This window comes from Lathamus discolor, chromosome 5 (genome assembly GCF_037157495.1).
Source record: "Lathamus discolor isolate bLatDis1 chromosome 5, bLatDis1.hap1, whole genome shotgun sequence".
Lineage (NCBI taxonomy): Eukaryota > Metazoa > Chordata > Aves > Psittaciformes > Psittacidae > Lathamus > Lathamus discolor.
Genome location: NC_088888.1, coordinates 115487634 through 115503642, shown reverse-complemented (window position 1 = coordinate 115503642; position 16009 = coordinate 115487634).

Here is a 16009-nt window from a genome sequence, read left to right as displayed (position 1 = left end):
CCTCGTTGAGTTGGAGCTCCTTGGATTTCAGACCTTTTCGGAGCCGATTACTTGGGAAGTCACTGCTCTCCAGCAGTTCAGAACTAGGTCACTGAACTCCAGCAGGCCGATAATGGGTAGGGAGAAAACTCCAAGGAAAATACATAGCTTTATAATCAGCTGCATGCAGAGATACTTTATATGATCCATTCTGGAAACACACAAGTATTTTTCCGACACCAGAGCCTGGTGCTCTGTGTGCAAGGGAAAGACCTCAGAGGTGGTGTGCATGGGACCCACCTCTGAGTCACAGCTCTACCTCTGTGACTGCTGCTCTCTAGGACATGTAGTAATTTATAGCCATTAGAGGCCAGCAGGAGGCTAGCAGCAAATTACTACCCCCAGCCTGGCTTTGACTCAAGCTCTCTGACCAGCCACTGGAGACCTGGTGTGAGGGAACCATGGAGAGCGAGGAGAAGCAGTTTGCATCCACTCCTTTTCTATTGCAGCCTCATCTACTTATAGAAAGGGAACAAATAGACAAGAAACATTTGCTTCTTTCTGGGCATCCATCTCAAAGATCTAGACTTGCACAGGTTGCTCCTTCCCCTCACACATGAGCACAATGCAAGCACAAGGATGCTGAGTGCAACAGCCATCCTCTTGGGTAAGATATCTCCCTCCCCATAGCAGGCACTGAAGAATGGATCCAGTGATGATGCAGCACCCAAACAGCTGAACCTGCATGCAGACCCCCTGGCACTCGCTCTTCTCATCCAGGGGGTTCTGGGGAACTCAGTACAGTAACATGCTCAACAGTACAGCCACAAAATCCACCTTGAACCGCTGCGATTGTCCTTCAGCTTGGCGGGTTACGAGAGGCTAAGAAGCACCATTCCCACCTGGCACAAAGCTCCAGCTGGCACCCAGCTCAATCCATTCAGGGTGAATCCAAAGCCGATTGTTCATCCTAAGGGGAGGGAATCCTCACCAAGAGCTTAGCCTTAGATAGGTGTTTCTTTCAGGTGTTTTAGGAACAAAGAGGTGCTCAGCAGAAACGAACCTTTCACGTAATCCATGGCACAGGTGCCTTTAAAACATAGCAAACAAAAAATAAAAGCAACAACAAACCCTCTTTTTCTTAGAGCATCCCAAGCAATTTTACAGAGATTAATTATCCTTATTCAGTTTTGCCTTTCCATATATTTCAGCTCTCCCACAGAAACTAATCCACTGGATTTCAAATTATGGCACAATTAGCATGAAATTAATTAGCATCTGACCTATCCCCTAGTTTTCCTCCAGCTGAGACTGCCAACTTTTAATATAAGCCTAAAGCAAGAACTGTAAGACTAATGCAGCAAATGGGACAAAGGACTTTTAAATGCAATTTACAGCCATACGCATTTCCCTGACAACAACCCCAAAACTCCAGTCCTCCAACAAAGTACAGAGACATATTTCACCTCCCCCTACACACACACAGAGTTCATTTGCAAAGCCTGCAATCATCCCTCCCATCTTTGAAAACACTCACGGCCTTTCAAAAGCAGGGCCTATAGTTATCCATTAGCAATGCCTTTTGTCCCATCATGCAAAGTTTCTTTTCCATGTAACCTCTCCAGATGCCTGTAAGGATTTTTAAGCCCATCGTGTATATATATATATATAATCAGTCCCCCAACTGTATCTTAGCCTTCACAATTTTCTGCATCATTTACAGACCTCTGCAGTCTCTCTCTTTGCCATGGTACATATTTTCCACATTCTTTCAGGCTCCTATTCACTATCTAGTACTCAAATTTCTTCCCCTCCTTCCTCTTCAGAAGGTTTCAGCCATCATTAACTGAACACTCCTGTTCTTTTTCATAGTTGCTTCTATCACCGCCATCCGTGTCTCCCACATGGAGTTAAATATCCCATGATACTTAACTCTTTTGCTACCTTGGCTAGAGTGGCACACAGCAGCCTGGCAGCATCGCCTCCTCTCAAGGAACACAAGATTCAAAGCAGAAAACAAGACCTATGCTCAATGAACTAGTCAAAAGTAACCTTCCCTCTTGACGTGCCATGATCACAATTTGTTACTGCCTCTATGGAACTGAGTAACAGGGCCTCCCCTACCTTGAAAAGACAAGAATCCCTGGTGCAAACCGCACTGCTGGTGCACTAGAAAGCAATACTATAGAGACAGCTTCAGCAGAAGGATTTTACAGCCTTGAAAGCAAACCATCCAGATGACACCCCCATCACAGCAGCAAAATAAGCAGCTTGGATAAAGTTTGCATTAGAAATAGGTCTTTAAAAAAAGGACACGTGCAGGCACTGCAGAGAAAACAAGATTTAAAAATGGAAGGGTATAGAAGATGGATGCAGCATACAGAGGAGCTCATAGAGAACCCGTGTACGAACATATAAATTCAATGTATACAGTACACAGAGTACATTTCATTCTCTCATCAGTAGAGAGCACTTTCAAGATCTAGATCTTGGTCAACAGAGCTACAATAATGTCACCCTTTAAGAACACTAAATCTCAGAAACCATGGAGAGGGGAAAGGAGAAGCTGAAAGAGAGAAGAAAACAACACATTCTATACAAACACAGTATGTTTTCAAGATTAGATTTTCATTTCACAAGCCTCTGGCTCACCTGGACATGTACTGTTGTTACGGTCTGACAACTCTGGTTTCATAGACTGCACTGCCTGTTCTCTCGTTCTGCGGTTGCCAATATTGTTTTTACACATTTTTTGGTTTGTTTTTCTCAGAGATGAAAAGAGAGCACTCTGCTTTTTTATGAGGTGGCAGCAACCCGAGCTTCAAACCATAGCACTCCAAACCACTCTGAACTTCAGTAAACAGCCCTAAACCCTCCTCTCCTGCTATTCTTCTTCATTTTGGTAAAACAGAATCAAAACAATTTGATTGTTCCCTTCCAAACTCAGACAGATGAGGGCTCCAGGAAAAAACAGAGAAGGAAAACAGCATCAATAATGACAGCCTAGTCCAACAGTGGGAGAAACCTGTCTCATGGCCACGTGCGTTTTGGTCAGATGAGGTACGAGTGGAAGCACAGTCCAGCAGCTGGGCTCTGTACCTGCTGAGGCTGCCTCTTCTGCACACAGATGTCATCTGCTGCCCCGGACCACATACAAGAAGAGGGGAAACAGCAGGACCTGTTACAAAATGATACTGCCCTGAGCAGATATTGCGATTACCCATGTTGGCACAACCACAACACAGCGTGTCAATGCATTTCTGCTGTGCACATTTCCACATCGTCTGCCCAGTTCCCAGCAACAGCAGGTGATTTCACAGACTTCTTTTAGCAGGATGTCAAACTGATGAACCAAAATGAAGCGTCCTGTAACTTCATTTCTCCCATCCCTAAATACTTCCTTCAGAGTGGAAGAGTTTATGATAACCTGGCTCAGGCTAACTCTTCATCCCTCCAGAATCCACAATATTAATTCTTGCAATAAAGCCTATTTTAAATATTTTTTTAATCCTCTAAGAAAACCAATTTCATCCTTGAATGTTCCATTGATCTACGGTAAATAAATAGGCATTAGGGAGAAGCATTGTTTATTTATTTGCTTGCCACTTAGAATTTAATCCTGGGATTCTAAACGGATGATTATAAATTTCTCTAACAGTCCCTAGGGTACATTTTGAATACAGCCATCTAAGACAGGACTCTTGCACTCCAGGATGCTGGTACATTACAGCTTTAGAAAGATTGTAGCCAAATAGCACTCATTTATTATAAAGAGGGATGAGCAGTAATTCCAGGGCCCACACTAGATGAGATTACACCACTATCTAGTCTCTGTGCAGTGCAGATGTATCTGGGAGCTTTCCAAAGCCTGCTCACAGACAGCATAGTCTCACTAAGGGAGCTCCCAGAAAAAGACTGTTGGTAAAGTAAGGAGTTTGGAGCTTTCTTCAGTGGGAGAGCAGCATCCACCTCCCACTAAGCCGAGTTTGTAGAGTTGCAGATTTATGGCCATGTAGAAGGGCTTAGACCATAGAATCATACCAGCAAATCTCAGGTCAGCGGCTGCTTCATTCAGACTTTGATTCTTCTTGAAAATCAAAGGATGGTGGTTTTTTTGAAAAACACAGGAGCGAAGATACCACTTTAGAAGGGATCAGAAAGGTCACTACAGCCAGTTACATACAACTGCAAGCATCAAGTCTGCTCGAACATCAGCTCTGATCATGACAGGCCACAAAACCCTAACTCCAGAAAGAAAAAGCTTCAAGAATGAAAGTGGTGAAGACACCATGTATCCAGGAAAGCAGTGGTTAATCACTCACTCTTCTAACTTAAACCAAAACCAGCACCAAAAAACCCAACACCCTACCGCCCCCCAGTACAAAACAACCAACCCCCAAACCAACAACAAAACTCATTTCCTATTTTGCCAACCCTTTTCCTGGGAGAGGAAAAAGCCACCCACTAATCAGAAAGCTCTTCATTCAAAGTATATCTAGGATGTCGTTAGCTCATGGTGTTTGATAAACTAACTAGACTGAGCTGCTGTGGGTAGATTTTCCAGATCTCTGATTCTCCTAATGACCTTCCTGATCTGTCAGCACAACTTCAGCAAAACTACACAGATCAGGAACTGTAACAAAATGAATAAGCTCTTCAAGCGGCATATTTCTACTGCAGTTCCAAGGAGTAGAAGGATGTAATTCAGTGTGGAGAAGTGAAAGAAATGGCTGCACCACGATACAATCTTGCCTAAACGCTCTGGAGGCTCCAGATCCCCAGTGCATGTCAACACACAGCCTGAAAGAGTAGCTGGGCCAGAACACTAGGTTGCACACAGGCTAACGGAATGCTTGACATAGCGAGGATGAAGTCTGGTTTGTGTCACTGGAGAAAATTAGGCTGATATCTAACAGATGACATTTGCCAGTAATAACAATCGTTCACATTGTGTTTGTCTTCTGGGAGATGTTACTAACCTGATGTGCATTCACAATGCATGCAGGTACTGAGTGTAAGCTTGCTGTAGATGGCCTCCAACCTGCTATGCAGGTCCTTCCAGGATACAAAGTCTCAGGATAACAGTCATTTTCATCTAATTCATGAATCTCCTTCATGCTCATATTAATTAAAGACTAATCACACTCACTGGAGCCAGGTGCTGCACAAATGTCTCATTTGTCTTTGCAATGCAGAGCACCATGGGCACTGGCCATGTGGAGAGAAAGGCAGGAATGGAGACCACCTCTGTCCTTGTACCGTGTTATCTCTGGGCTCCTATCGTTCATTTTGAAGTATGGCTTTGATGCTCAGAGTTACAGACTACATCTTCATTCCATAAGGAGTCCTGTGAATACAAGAAACTGAGGCGGTCTCTGTCCCAAAAATATTTATTACGCCCTGCCATGAAGACAAAATGCAATCACCCTGTCAACACAACACTCCTTTGATATCAAGACTCTACACTGCAAAAGCAGCTGCAGTAACACTCACCATGTAAACCAGTTGGTACTATCACGTCTGGCTTAATTTGGGCAATGAAGAACAGAAGGGTCAGTGCCTTGTCACAAGTCACAGTGGAAATTGACAATGTAACTGGGAATAGAGTCCTCAGCTGCAGAGACCGGTATGGCATCATCACTACACCATCAAAACTGCTCAGACTGAGCTTTTCACCACTGACACTTGACTGCACACAGGGACACGAGGGCTCAGTTTCCTTTAGCTCATTTGCTAACCAGAATTTGGAGAATAAATCCCTGTTCCTAGGTTAGCAGAGACTCAGCGAACACCCTGAATCACATGGTATCAAGTGGGAAACTCCTGTCTCTTCTAGATTGTATTTAAGTCAGACACAAAGCATGTAGACAGGCAGATCATGCACACAACAATTACTTGAAGCCGATGAGAAAACCCTCCAAGGGCTCATCTTGCTTCTTGAAGAGCCAACACACAGAAGAGTTCCCTGCGATGCCTTTCATGATCTCTATTGTTCACAGGGTACTGAAGTAATGAATAGCCTTTATTTTTCCAAGTTTCAGTCACAGAATGCGCATGCTAGCATTAAAAGGAAAACAAAAGTGCAGAAATGCCAAGATACTATGTAACACACAGCCCTTCATCACTTGCATTGATGCACAGTGTTACAAATTTTATCTAATCAACTGACATTTTAAGTAGTGGAGAATTTAACAAGAATAACAATGTGGTGACAATTTAGTCTTTCTTCCCCCTCCATAAAAACACTGTCTTCTGTTTGGTCTAGATTCAGGTCAAGACATTTCACTAATTTGCTAGTCATTAAAAAGATATTTTTATACCCAGCCTGTAATATTATACTCTTCAGTGATTATGATAGTTCCCAACAGAATTCCAGACTTGAAAATGAAGGCTGGGAAGCTGAGCTGCAATTATGATACTTTAAATAATTCCACAAAAGTAGAACCACTGTTAAATAATTTATAGTCTTTGATCTTGTCACAGATCTACTGAAATCTTCACATCGCTCAAGCTAAATATTTTCAAACAGAAATAGGATAGGTTACTTCCCTCCACCCCCTTCTGTCACTGCAGGAAACGAGGAAAATAATGGTGCCAGGAGCCAAATTCTTAGTTGCTTTGGTGTAAGCTCCTTCGGAGCAACTTGCGTGAAGGTTTTTCCTCTGGGGCTTAAACACATTCAGAGGTAAGTCTTTTCATCACAGCATCCTGAAAGGGTAAGAAAGCAGGGGTTATTTTTGAAATGGATTTCCCTCCAAAGTGACATTCCCAACATTTTACAAACCAGAAAGTGTCACCCTTCAACTCTGCATCTTGCACAGCTACAGGCAAGCAGAGATAAGAGATGCTCCGCGCAGGACACCAGCCCTTGTGAAGCTCTGCAGGTCAATGCCAGGAAAGCAAGGCAGCCTTGCATGCTGCCAAACCTCAGTAAATGCCATAGGACCTAGAAAGGTACTGAACATGGCCAGTTTCCTCAAGGGAGGGTCAGCTGCTAAAAGCTGATAACCAGGGACATAGATGAAAATGCAGCCTGTGCTGAACTGCGGAGTTAAAAACAAAACAACAAAATAACCCTGTAATTTGTGGTCAAATCAGTCACAATCTTCCTTAATGCCCTGCCAGTTGGGAATATGGACTACTCACAATTACTATCAAGAGCACTGGCCAAAAAACTGCTCTCTAGGGAAAACTGCTTCTCAGTTCAAAACATCTTACAAAGTCAGATTCAGAAGCGTTGGCGTGAATTAGAGGCTCAGGATCATGCTATGCTGTTTGAAAAAGTTACCTCTAATTAGCTGAGCCCCAGTAGCTAATACAAGACAAGAAAATGCCTTTCACTGGAGGCAAAACTGCATCGCATTGCAGCCCACGAAGCCTACGTGCAGGCGTATGTACAATTACAACGGCTCCGCTGACTGATAACTTGTTAAATTGACGTAACTTGACTGTCAGGGTCCTAAGACTAATGAAACATGTAAAGTACGGCAGAAGTAAACAGCAGCTTTCCAGGAAACACTTAATTTGCATTCTAATTAATGCAATGTGGGGCAGAAGTCATAAATAAAGGATTCAATCACAGCTCACTGTATAATAGGCAGGCTGGTTTTACACACCTGATATGACAGGCAAGTACAAATGTGGGGTTATGGAAGATGCCAGACCTAAACAAGCTATTCACGTCTGCAAGTGACAAAGAGGTGCACCACCAAAAAAAAAAAAAAAAAAAGGTTTTCATGATGCAATTTGTCTTTTAAAGCTTTCCCTCCTAAGGAATAAATCACATCTTTTTTAGAAGATGAGAAGTGCAAAAAAACACCTCATCTAAAGGAGTCCCTGCAGGTGTGACAAACAGGATTGGAACTCCACACCTTCAGGCTTTTACTCCTAGAGATGAGGAGAGTAGTTCTCATGCCCTCAGTGCCAAGGTAAAGATTCAGATCTCACTTCTCCAATGGCTTACAGAAGTCATCCCAGAATAGGTGCCACCACCAAGAAGCCCTGAGACAGGATGCATCCATGCTAGAATAGGGACCCATTTGCCCCAAATGACCTGTACAGCATATTCAACTGAGAGACTGAATAGGAAACAAAACAGAATCTGCAAGAGCTCAATAACCTGTGAGGGTACATGAACAACACTGAAACATGTGAACACTGGGTCTGAATCTTGCTATATTTGTCAGTCCTATCACACACAGCATGACACCTTTGAGAGCCTTATTTCTTTGGATCAAGGAAAATTTGAGGACAGGCTCCTGGTTTGCTCTTACCTGTAGCCTTACTGTATCACCATTACAGCATTTCAGCCTCTTCGGGACAGTGTTATGCAGTCAACATCGACTGGTAGGCTCTGAACATGATGCGGCAACAGAAAACGAGGCTGGTTGCATTTAGCCACAATAAACTCATCTATATAAAACTGTCCAGAAACTCAGTTTTGATGTCCTTTCTGTGTGGGATCCTACATGTGGTTTATGTTACTTCGAGAACACTTTGGTAAGCGCTCTGCCGTATTTATTAAATGTAATCAAGTCAAGAGAAGAACAAGCAATTAAGTTACTTGCTTTGTAATTAAAAATAAACAGAATTATTTAAAATATCCTGCTTTTTCTCCCTGCTGAAACTGCAGTAGAAAACCCAGCCTATAAATGCATATAAATGACAGAAGATTGGTGCAAACCAAGCCGATGAAATGAAAGGGGACATTAAATACCAGTGCCATAATAAAAATAAAGCCCATTATTGTTTTTGACTACTTTGCCACACTTGCTTCATGTTTCCCCACTACCCTACCACAAGCGGCAAAGTCTTTCCATGGAACCCTCCAAGCTCATTCATTTTGGTGAAAAATACTTCCTTAGTGGCTGTTTGTTTTTGCAACCATAGTGATAAAATATATTACTGGCAGAAGTTTCGGGATTATAAATAGGTATCAGTCTTTGTTTAATTTCAGTAAGCCAGGACAAAATCACTGAGGTTTCCACACACATGACTTCCATTAGGAGCAATGTACAACTGCAAATACATCAAGTTCATGCTTCTTACTGTTCTTATTTTATTTACTCTACGCCTTCGTGTAATCAGAGGGCTGAAGGTTTCGGGGGTGTTTAGCAAAGGTCCCAAGGAAAAAGCGCGGATGAGTGTGGAATGGGCAAAGTCACTCACACCAGGCCGGTGACTACCAGTCTGTTTGCAAAAGTGAAAGTATTTTGTTTCGAGGTTTTTGCTTGTTTCCATTCTGTTAAATTGTTGAAGATGTGTTACTTTGGTAAATATCCATCTAATGCCAAGCGCTAATCAACACTGCGGGAAGAAAGCCTGCTCTGAATATGTAATACATGACTCCAGAAAGCTGCAACCTAACAGACAGTTACTGGCTGCCCAAGCACCCAGTGCCCCTCAACAGAACTAGTCGAGCCCAGAGCTCACATTCCTTATACTTCAAAGTCAGACAATCAATGCCAAAAATACTCATTAAAAAAACCCAAGAATAAGCTCTTTGGGTCAACTCTTTCCTTAAAATTCATATAAATTATCTTTATGTAGCACTCGGAGGTTTTCTTCAGGGCTTGCAAGCACTCTATATTAAGAACAAGGACTTAATAAAACAATACAGAATTTATATGATAAATAAAGTCCCCAAAACATCACTTTCGCAAGTCAAGGAAATAATGATATCCTACAGCAAACAGGTAGATGCCACAGTTTAGGCCAGGTGCCGAGTTTAAATCAGCCCACGACTGATTTAAACCCCCTGTGAGCGATGCTGCACCTTGTCCTCTTGGAAAAGCAGGCAGAGGACAGCTCCTCCTCCGCACAAGGACACTGGAGCCCCTTCCCCACCAGGAGACCAGTCTGGGGCTTTATCCAGATTGCTTTTAAGAAACGCCCTCCTGGGGTTTGCCTGAGAGTACATGGACAATGCAGAGATGTGTTCAGCACTGGCTCTGGCAGCTACAGCTGGCGCTGCATCCAGCCGCGGTAATGCTTTGTAGCAGAGGCCAGCCCCCCCAGCACTCGCACTGAACCCCGAGGCAATCCACCCATGCCATCTTTCCACTGTGGCCATAGATGGAGGACCCATTGCCTTGATTAGCAGACCACAAAGGGTTAACCAGCCCCGGGCTGGCCAGAGGGGGCATATTCCAGATTAGCAGAGGAGCACACAGTATTCACAAGAGGGGAGCTGAAATGATTTGCTGCTTGGGAGCCATTTCATGCCACCCTCAGACAAGTCTCTTGTAGAAGCCAGCAGGATGCTCTTCTGGTTATGGGCTGCAGCAGGAATTGGCTTCGGCTCTGAAGAAAAGGGATTCATAGGGGAAGCTTCTGGTAGCAGCATGTATACAAGGGAAGTTGGGCACAGCAGCATTTTTCTTTCAAAATCTCCCTGCTCCTGAAAGGCCACCCATGGGACGCAGCCATCTCTTGTGTAGCTATTGTTTTCTGTGGATGAGTGCCACGTATTAACAGCCGGGGTGGAGCAGAGGGAGCTCCCAGGCCTTGCGCAGAGAAGATGAAGACTGCCCTCTGCCTTTCTGTCTTCAGAGGCCACTCGTAGCACAAACAAGGCAAAAAGCATAGGACAGCAAAGGCACAAGAATACAGCTACAGTATTACCATCACAAAGCAGGCTCCAGCAGCACTGGAGGTTAATTCCTACAGCCAACATGTCAGCAATGGAAGGAGCCTTTCCGAAAGAGCTGGAGGGCACCTGGAGCAGATCACCCCAGCTCAGATTTCGGAACCACATACTCCAACTCAAGAGCTGGAGGCTATACAATAGTGAATCAGAAAATAAAAAGGAGCAGCTCCACACCCATGGTATATTAAATTCATCAGTGCCAGGTTGAGCTTCTCCATCACGGAGAGGATGCATAGGTGGGAGGTGAAACGAGGTATTTTGAGCAGATGGGGAAGGCCACCAGCTGAGGACGAAGGCACAGCAAAGCTTGTTCCCCTTACTTACCATAAAAGTCTACAGAAGCAATAGCAGGACTAACTCTAGTTCTCCCTCCTTTGAAAGGGCAGAGATCTTTCCAAGTCCCCGTGCCTCAAAAGCCCTTCCTCAGAGCAGTGTTTCTTTTCAACCTTCTTCATTTCCCCCTTGGCTTTCTCTTAGGGGCAGGACAAGCATTCCCAGCAGAAGCAGGATGAAATCTAGCAACAGCAGAGTTATCAGAAGCCTTGTGTGTCGAATAAACACCACATTTCTTACAAATAGAAAACACACAAGTCATAAATCAAGGGCCCAGCTCCGAGAGTCTTGTCCCTGGAAAGGTGTCAGTGCATGTGCATTCGGATGGCTGCTGCCCTCAGGCTGCCTGAAGGAAGTTTTGACCCAGGATATTAATACAGCTTATTTGATACAGAGGCTCAGAGCCCAGGCTGGGGCTCAGAGGTCTGTTTACGTTACAAGACTGTGGGCCTTTGGGAGATTAACACCTAGAGAAAATGCATCTGTGTTTGTTTTGGGTGAGGCTACAATTTAAATTCTTATGTTATCACACAAACTAGACATGATAGATAATCAATGCCCTGTGATAGCTAGTACTGAGGAACTGAGCTAGTTTGGGTTTGCAGGATCATTATTCAGCACATCATTCTTTCTGTGTTAATTTATATTTAAAGTCAGATCAGGCATTTATTTTCCTGCGACTTTTATGAATTCATACCTATGTTTCCATCTCTCATCATAAAGCAAAAACTGCCTGGATTATGTCAGTTCTGTGCCTTTTTTGCAGTGATATAAAATATATTGCTGTAAAACATTATGTCACAGAAATCATACAGATGTCAGACTAAAAGGAATCTTAAGAGGGCAGCCAGTCTATCTTCTTATTCAGAAGCAGCATCAAGTTTACTTCCAGCCATGACAAATGTCTGTCAAACTTCTTAAAACCTTCAGAAGAGAGTACACAGCATCCCTGGGTAACCTGTTCCAGCGATTAACAATCTTGCATGGACAGATGTTTTTTAACCCACCAAAAGCCTTGTTTTGCTCCCAGTGAAGCCAATCTCCAAATTTATCTTCACTCTGACCCACACCTTTGGTAACCTCATCCCTTTGAAAGCACTGACATCTGAATGTAAGCCCACAGACACACTGCCCCCTCAGATATTAAATTAAAGACAGAGATAGGAGGGTGATCTGGGGAGAGAGAGCAGCCAGCTCGGATCAGGGTCAGTAGCGCTGTTGAGAGGTAGGTGTGTGTGATACACTTCTCACATGCCTGAGCAAGTAAAGCACTGATCTGCTAAATCTGAGTTCAGTTTGGGTTTTACAGAGAGCCTGCTATTAAACGTGTGTGAAATACAGTACTTCCGATCCTATGCTCAATGACATGGTGACTGATAGATCTGCATCCTCTTTCTAACAACACTTGCCTAGAAGAGTTATACCCTCCATCAGACATACCTTTTCTAGACAAATGCACACGGATCTTTCAATCTTTCAGCACAGATCATATTTTCTAAGTCTTGAATCATTTGGGTCATTTCTCTGGATTACATCCCATTTTTCTGCATTACTTTCAAAAGAAGTCAAAAAACAGACCCCAAAATCCAGCTTCTGACTTCTCAGCACTCAACAGAGATGTCTTGCACACAACAGCTCTGCTCACATGCTGAATACTAAGAGTTGCTCTTTTAATACAATTATCACATCTTTTGTTCCTGTTCCACTTGCCAGGCACTAAAACTCCATCTTCCCTCCTGCTGCCAAGTCACTGTGTGGTTACAGATTATCTGACACACACTACTTTGCAGTTTTATAATCTGAGTGCTGTCATGCTGATAACTTCTTTCCCAACATATCATGTTCATTTGTTCTTCTAATCCTGTCTTCTAAAGCACTTCTGTACCCTCTCAGCCTAGTGCCCTCCTTAATTTTACACATTCACTTTCTTTTCCATCATTCAAGGCAGTAATGAAAATATTGACTGGAACCAGGTCCAGAGTTAAGCCTCTTATGAGAGCAAAAGTAAATTCTCATTTTAGCAGAGCATCACTAACCACTTTCTCAGTGCGGGTTTTCAAAGAATCCAGTCCTCTCCCCTGTTATTCAGGCCACATTTCTCCAGTTTACATATAAGCATATAACATGCCGTAGTGTTAAAAGCCCGGCTTAAGTCAAGATGTATCACATTTACCACTTCTGCTTTATCCACTAAGCCAGTTTCCTTGTGAAGGAAGGAAATTAGATTGGTTTAACACGATTTGTTCTTGACAAATATGTGTTGACTCTCTTTTATCACCTTATTATCTGGATGGTGCTTACACACTGACTGCTTAATAATTTGTTCTAGTATCTTTTGAGATATCAAGGCTAGACTGACTGGTGCAGAATGCCCAAGACACACACACACCTCCCCCGGCTTTCACCTTTTTTAAAGACAGATACTACAGGATTCAGTACAGATAGATCACAGAATCACAGAATCGTTAGGGTTGGAAGGGATGTCTGGAGATCATCTGGTCCAACCCCCATGCTACAGTATCTAGTGCAGAAAAAAATGTATGCCTCCAAAAGCAGCAAGATTTTGTGTGGCAGTCACATGCACAAACTTAGACAAGAAACATTTAACTATTCTCCAGAAAGCTTTGGCAAAATCAGTTGAATTTATCTGTTGCATTATCATGGGATGGGTCAAAACTAAGCAAATGCTAGGGTACCTGACCAGAAGTAAGTATTATATAAACAGAGCCATTCATTGTTACAGAAACACGATATCTATTATGTCACCTCTTCCAACCTCCTGCCAGTGCATGATTACTTCCTACAGAGTATTTTCCACTGCTTTGTTCAACAGTGATGTAAGCAAATCAGTAAATAACTTCCCCTACTTCCCTTGGGAAACCATTGCACAACTATATAATAGTCAGTCTGGCCTCACTGAAAACAATAATGGAACACTGAAACACGTATTTAATTGCAGCTAATTGCGACAACAAATACCTAGGAGTAACAGTACCCATTCAGACAACTGTTGCCATCCATAGGTATTACACCTGCTTACACTTCTATTGTTTTTCTTCTGGTTTCTGAGTAGCTCATACTTTTGGTGTTTTCCACTGTAGACAATCTAGATACTGCCTAGATACTTCAGTACATCTATATTGAAATGCCTAAAATACAGACCACAGCCTGTCAGGGCAGATTGAGCTGTCATTGATTCCAACCTGTTACTTCCCTACTTTTCTCCTGATTTACTAATTTAATCCAATTCAGTTCCATTCAAATAATTCTGGTAAACTGATGTGTCTGAAGAAGAATAGGCTCCCAAGCTGCTTACAAGCCAGCAAATACTTCACATATACCACTATTCCAGCTATTTCAGATATGCTCAGCCCATTTCTATTTGTAACATGTTCGGATACTCAGAGGTTTGTGACCAGTTGAGAACGCACCAAGTTCCCGTCATCACAATGGCTGCTGAGATTTATTTCTTTATACCAGCTCCTGCATCTATTGAAATGAAGTGGGATTAGTTTTGATGTTGACTGTGGATACCCTGTATCCTGCTCTCCTGGCTGGGAGTGAAGTATAGCAGCAGTATCACATGATAAACCCACGGCATGAATAAATGCTGTTTCCCATTCTCCATGCATTTAAATCAGAGGTAGCTGACCTGTTTAGGATATGATCTATTCAGGTAATAAAACCCACATGGCACATAGTAAAACGTTTTAATCCATGATCCATGCATATACTTCTTTAGAAACAAAGATGGTTACAGACTGTAGCATATAAAATTTGCCCTGAGCTAGAGAGCCAAAGCCCTTTAGCACAGAGACATTTTTGAATTGTGAACTTTATAAAACCCAACCCATAAGTTCTGCAGATGTAGCTTATTGCTGAGAAAAATCTAAGATGTTAACTGCCAGTGTTAGCTCATATAAGCTGGTATTTGTAAGAAGTGTGCTGTATAACTTGTATTATTTTTTCTCACCTTTCCTGTACAGTAAAACCCAGCTATTGTAAATTAAGGCTTTATTTATTTATTTATTGCTGTGGATTTGTTTGGGGGTTTAATGGGGTAAGGACATGGTTTTGTCCTCTGCCATTTGTAAAAACTGTACAAATCGAAGTGTATTTTGTAAAGGAATTTTACTACCTGTTTAATAACTTTTTAAAAGGTTCGAGTATTGCATCACGGGACTACGTAAGACGCAGGTCTTTTTCTTCAGGGATGAACAAAGAACATACCCAAGCAATGCTTAGGAACGCTAATGGCAATTGCCACTCAAAATCCCCCAGTGCATTTCAAGCAAAGGGATCCAAGAAAAGCTAGTCCACTTGAAACATTATTTAAAGACATGGGGTTTGGACACAGACCCACAAAAGCTATTTAGCAGCAGATTTATCAAGACTGTATCCATTTTCCTTAACCCTGTGCCTGCTTATGACTCTAATTGTCAGTTGTTTTCATCCAACAGCAGAAAGGCATAGAAAGCAAATCCCAATCATGCGCAGAGGGATGCATTACACTGACCACTGCTGGCTCGCCTTCACCTGGCTGTAAATAGACACTACTCAACTCCGAGTATCCATGGTAGGACTTAGCCAGAGGCTTTTCCTTTTGGCATTTCATGCTTTAGAGAAGCTTCTTTGCATGCTAATAAAGATGCCAGGAAGACCAGCTGCTCCTAAACAGTTTGCAGGGAGGCAGATATAATTAATTCACAAGTTGGAAGCACATTTGACAGAAAGAATTGTTTTGTTACCCCCAAACAATCGGGAAGCTCGTATGTGAAATGTACGTGTAAGTACATCTGCTCTCACTTAAATCCCATACATTTACGCCACCCTAACTGAAGACACTGTAGTCAACTCTCATCACCAGCCATGAAGATGATTTGCAGAATAATCTAAATACTGCTGTGCAAGGAAAAGCTTGATCAATAGGCCCCATAACTTAGAAGGTCTGAATTTATGCTACCTTAATGGTATGTCCAAGAACATTAAGACCAACCAAAGTCTACCCAGCTGGCCATGTTTCCCAGGGCCTTAGCCTTCTTTGGGTCA